Here is a 6000-nt window from a genome sequence, read left to right on the forward strand (position 1 = left end):
AACACAACAAAGACAGACAGACACACACACAAACACACACACACACACACACACACACACACACACACACACAAGAAAATAAACCACTGGGCATACTAGTATAAAAATGGACAGATGTAATTCAGTAAAGGACTCAGAAACAAACCCAACACATAGCCAGCTGAGCATAGAAAAGTCCATGTTCTTGCTAATGCAGGTGGGCCTCCAGCAACTGATGGCCTTAAGACAGTGGTTCTCAAACATCCCAGTGCTGCAACGCTTTAATACAGTTCCTCATGTGGTGGTGGCCTCCAACCATAAAATTGTTTTGGTGCTACCTCATAACTATAATTTTGACACTGTTATAAATTATATTATAAACATCTAATATGCAGAATATCTGACCTGTGACCCCATGGAATTCTTGATCCTCCTGCCTCCACCTCTCAAATGCTGGGATTACAGGCATGTATCACCACATCTGGATTGTCTTCAAAATTACTTTTATTTATTAGTGTGTGTGTGTGTGTGTGTGTGTGTGTGTGTGTGTTTGTGTGCATGTGTGCACATGGTATATGTATGAAGGCTACATGTGATGGCCAGAAGAGAACCTTTGGACCATAAATCTCTTCATCCACCATGGGTGCCAGGGATTAAACTCAAGTTGACAAGCTTGTATGCCAAGTGTTTTCATCTACTGAGCTATCTCACTGGCTCTACCTGAATCATTTTAATTTTAATTATGACTGTGTATAAATGTAATAGGAACTAGGAGGATATCAAAAAGGTCTAAAGCTAAGGGTGAAAGTTAGACAAACCTATATGAATCATTTTTAGAAAGCCTATTAGGGACTAGCATGAGAGAAAAGAATGTTGGGTGCCGGCGGCCATGTTGGAGGAGCAGCAGGTGGCCATTGACTTCACTTCTGCCCACCAAAATGCAAGGCACTGGTGGGTGAATCTTGGATAGGCAAGACCCCAAGGGCTTTGGCTCCAGAATGCCTCTTACTACTGCTGTGCCTTTACATGTTTGCCACTGCCATTTTTCTCTGGTATCTGGCACAGTGTGAATGGGTGTGGAGGGATCCTCCACTGCCTCTAATATAGTGTGGTTATCTCATGAAAATACCCCATTCTTCTGGTCATTTTTACCTGTGGATTATTATGAAGATGATTTCCTCTTAAGCTGTACTGTTTAACTGAAGCAATGATTTTATACAATAATAGTGTTAGTTTAAATAGAATTTTGATGATCAAGGGTTTTTAATAAATATAGTAAAGAATTATAATAGAGGTTAGTTTAATGGGAAAATTAATATAAGTAAAGGTAGGATGTCGTGTTGCCCTACCCCTGATAAAGCAGGGGCTACAAGGGTAGAAAATAGGACCAAGGAAGTGCCATACAGGTGGGACTTAGGAGTTTCTCTTAAGGAGACATATAGACTATGGCTTAGGTTCATGATTAAGGAAAACAACTGAGTCCCAGAAGCTAGACTAGCTTAAGTGCTTTTAATTTTTTTTTCTTTTTTTGGAAAATTTTAAGGAGGAAATGAAAATTCAATATTTTTAGAACCTACAGATACACCCGAAACCAATGTTAAAAACAGATAGACATATCATGCCAAATTAACAGTAGAAGGAACTCTCTGGAAATCTGCAGCCCCTTTTATTTCATGAGAACTTAGGGTGGGAAGCTGGGGAACTTTAGTGATTACACATATTTCAAAATAATACTTTTCAGTTAATTTACAAATGACATAAACTAACCAAATTAGGAAAAAAATTCTTTTAATCTTAATGTTGGGAGATGTATTCATGGGTTTCAGTGTGCATCATAGCTAAAGCAAAGCTTTAAATAATGACTTAAGGTTAGGTTAAGATATTTTTCTTAATGGTTTTGAGGTAGAAAATCTTGGAGAACAATTTCAAGTTTAGAAAGGCACATAGTTGAGTGAGGGACTCACTGAGGCCAAGAAACAAGAATAAAGACAGCCCGGTTATTATTAGCTGATGTGCCTTTCTTGCTAGGCTACGTTTGTGATCAAAAGCAATGATTAATTCCTTGTACCCATTTCTGCCCTCAGATTCCTGATATAAAAACTGTTGACAAATGGGTATGTACCCTGAGGACTGAAAGTTGAGCTGCCTGATTGATTTTCATATGTAAAAAGTTTAGATTTGTGATTCTTTTAGGATTATTTTATAAGGCTACCCTTTAAAATAAAGGATAATGTGATTGTTCCTTCCTTTGTAACCACAAAATGTTGCCTGCCAGTAAAAGATATAGCTGAGAAAAACATCTTTATTGCTTACACTTTGTTGATCTATAACAAGATGATTGGACATGGATGTATCTGGGTTCTTGGGAATAATTTGCCTCCTATAATATGTAAAATGTTTAATTATGTAAGGGATATAGAAAATATGTTATTTTAAACTTATATTCATTGTAATCATTCACTTAAAAAAATAGAATGCCACCACATTGTAATTTTTTACTGCTTGAAAGATTTTGCTGGAATATATAATCTGAAAAAGGAAAAAAATTAAAAATATACAGAATGGATACATCTGGATAGAGGTAAGAAAAAGAAATAAAAGAGATGACAGAAAGATCCTAAAGTGGTGTGTGTGTGTGTGTGTGTGTGTGTGTGTGTGTGTGTGTGTGTGTTCCCCTTTTTTCACTGGCCCCAGAGAATTAAGTTTTACTCCTTCAAATAGAAAAGTCAAATTAAGTAAGTAGTTTGCTGACTCTGTGGCTCCCCCTCAATTCATGAGCTGCTGAAGGCTGGTCTTCACAGCAGCAGTTGGGGTTATCATAAAGAACAGAGGGTTCTGTAGCAGGAATCTTAAAAGGTCTTATTAATGAAATCAAACCCGAGGCCAGTTATTGGGGTGAATGCTGGAAGATCAGAGAAGCAGAACAAGCCACAGCTATCTCACCTTGCTAGTTCCTCAGGGGATCCTGTTTCCTCAGGCTGGAAGCTTCTGAGTCCTCTTCCACATGAATCTCAGCTGAACTGTGTTGCTCCAAAGGCTTAAAGCTTAACCAACCAAATGCTTAACTAACTACATGCTTAACTCTTCCTATAGTTCCTGGTCCTCACGCCTTACATACCTTTCTCTTTCTGCCCCCACTCCCTGGGATTAAAGGTTGAGTTTCTGGGATTAAAGGTGTGGGTCACCATGCTTAGCTGTTTCTAAAGTGGCCTTGAACTCAGAGATCCGGCTAGCTCTGCCTCCCAAGTGCTGGGATTAAAGGGTGCACCACCACCGCCCAACTTCTGTTATGGCTTACTCTTCCCATTTTCTAGCCACCATTTTTGGCTTTGTTCTAGTGGCCGTCTATTCTCTGACCCCAGATATGTTTATTTTGGGGAACACACAATATTTCAGGGAACACAATACCCACCACAGGGTTCCTTGGGAATTCTACTTCTGGTGCAGTCTACATAGAGATAACTGGTCTTCCCTAGACCCTATCTAAAACATCCTAGAGATGGCTCTATTGGTAAAATGCCTATCAAGCAAACAGGGCCCTAAGTTTGATCTCCCCACCAAATCTCCATTTAAGAAAAAATATGGGCAGGGTGGCTGTACTTGTAATTCCACCTCTGGGGAGTTGGGTATAAGAAAATCCTCAGGACTTGCTAGTCAGCTGATCTAAATTAGTCAATGCTGTAGAACAATCTTTGTACACTGTAAATATGTATTGCTCTCATTGTTAAGGAAAAACTGATTGGCTGATAACTAGGCAGGACTTTGAGAACAAAGAGAATGATGGGAAGAGGGTGGAGTCAGAGGAGTCACCAGCCAGATGGAGAGGAAGCAGGATGTACATGAGAGGTAAAATCCACAAGCTTTGAGGCAGCACATAGATTAATAGAAATGGGTTACTTTAAGTTGTAAGAGCTAGTTAGTAATAAGTCTGAGCTATTGAATGAGCATTTATAATTAATATTAAGCCTCTGCGTGGTTATTTGGGAAGTGGCTGCCTACACACACACACACACACACACACACACACACACACACACACACACAGAGAGAGAGAGAGAGAGAGAGAGAGAGAGAGAGAGAGAGAGAGAGAGAAACTCCACTTACAAGTCAATTTTAGGTACAGTGAGTGACCTTGTCTCAAAATATACATGAAGATGACTCCTACATCATTCTCTTGACTCCACATGAATACATATACATGTACATGCACAAGCAAACATACATATACATATTCATCAAACATGCTGTTTATGACTACAAAGATAGCACATGGGAACTGCAGCTTTGAATCCCATTATGGGGTGTATCTGTGGTGCTGATAGAGAGCCCGAGTAGCAAGGACCACCAGAGGATATGTTCATCTAACCACACAATATTATTCTTTGAATAATTAAAACAATAAAGGTTAGTTAGCATCAGCTGTTAGCACAATACAACTTAGAACATTCTCAGGAAGGCATCTCAATTGGGGGATTGAGCAGACCAATTTGAGAGATGAAAGAGTTTTCTCCCACTATCTTCAATGAATGATGTGGCTACCCTGGTTTTAATGAAAATCTCTACCTCAAGCTGCCTTGGCAAGTGCTCAGGAGCTGACATGGTATGTCCTGTGGCCTTCCAGCATGTATTGATTCACCTGAAAAGGGAGAGAAAAGTTAATAATATATAGAAATACTATAATAAATCTTGAAGAAGATGGCCAACACTGAGGGTGTATGAGGGCAACACATATGTCACTTGGAGATGGCCATAGTAGAAATATCATCATTCTCATTAGCAATGTCACTGAAGCTAAGATCAGCATTATTTTTTTTTACCACTTATTGAAATATCCTAAGGAAAATTCTGAATACCTCAATTTTTAAAATATCTAAGGGTAAAAGTATTAAAGAAGTGAATTATTCAAGAGAATTATTTAGAAGAAATATCAGAACATTTTTTAGTTTGGTTCATTGACATACTCAGTTGTCTTTGTAGTTAAAAATGGGACTCGCCCTGCTTTTCTGGAGTACACATGGGTGTGTCCTCAGAAATAGATGGAACAAGATTGAAGTGAGAAATATGAATCTAAGAGTTCATTTTTGAAAAATAGTATATAGTATTTAAGATGGTTAGAAATACCTTATAGAGTCTTTCCATTCCATGATGAAGGAAGTGTGTGTGGTGTGTGTGTGCATGTGTGTGTGTGTGTGTGTGTGTGTGTGTGTGTGTAATTTAAAACATTACTTGGTGTTAGTTCTTTTTTATTCATTTCAACCTAGAATATTAGAGGCACAATGTTATCACTAAGGTAAGTTTCACAATTACTATGTAATTTAGCAGAGATGTCACAAGGAGGGACAGTCCACAGCACGAGGACATCTCTCCCTCGCCCAAGCTGCTGCATGACAGATAGGTAGTGGGGACAGCTCTCCCACCTCGCCTGGGCAGCACAGTAGAGCTGGCCCTGATGGTTCAGGTGTGGGAGAGCTGACCCTGAGGGCATGAAAGCAGAACTGTCCCTGTCCCTTGCTCATTGCTGCAAGGGTGAACTAGCTGAGGCAATGCAGGAGAGCTCACCATGGTGGTGAAGACAGGGGAGAGCTGGCAGGCTGACCAACCCTGCAACTACCCAAGCCCAGAACCAGGGATATGTGTTGGCCCACCTCAACATCCATCCCATCCGTGATCTGCAGGAGCACATGAAAGGGCCAGTCCTGCAGACCCAAAGCTGCAGGCTCTTCACAACACGGGGCAACAATAGGATATCCAAGAAGAGTCCCAGTGAGGTTTCAGCATCAATGGTATAGCAGAAACCAGAGACCTCGAACCAGACCAATCATCTTCGCAATGAACACTTGCAAGTAAAGGCATAGGGACCAAAGGGGTTGTTGTGTGACTCACTGTGCCACACTACAGCTTCCATGTTGAGATTTTTCCTTTTATTTTTTTCTTTTAAATTTTATTTTATCTGGTTGGAGGAGGGCATTGTGAAGGCAGAGGGCAGATATGAAGGGACAGGAAAATGAATGGGATTGAGAT

Source organism: Onychomys torridus, chromosome 17, assembly GCF_903995425.1.
Source record: "Onychomys torridus chromosome 17, mOncTor1.1, whole genome shotgun sequence".
Lineage (NCBI taxonomy): Eukaryota > Metazoa > Chordata > Mammalia > Rodentia > Cricetidae > Onychomys > Onychomys torridus.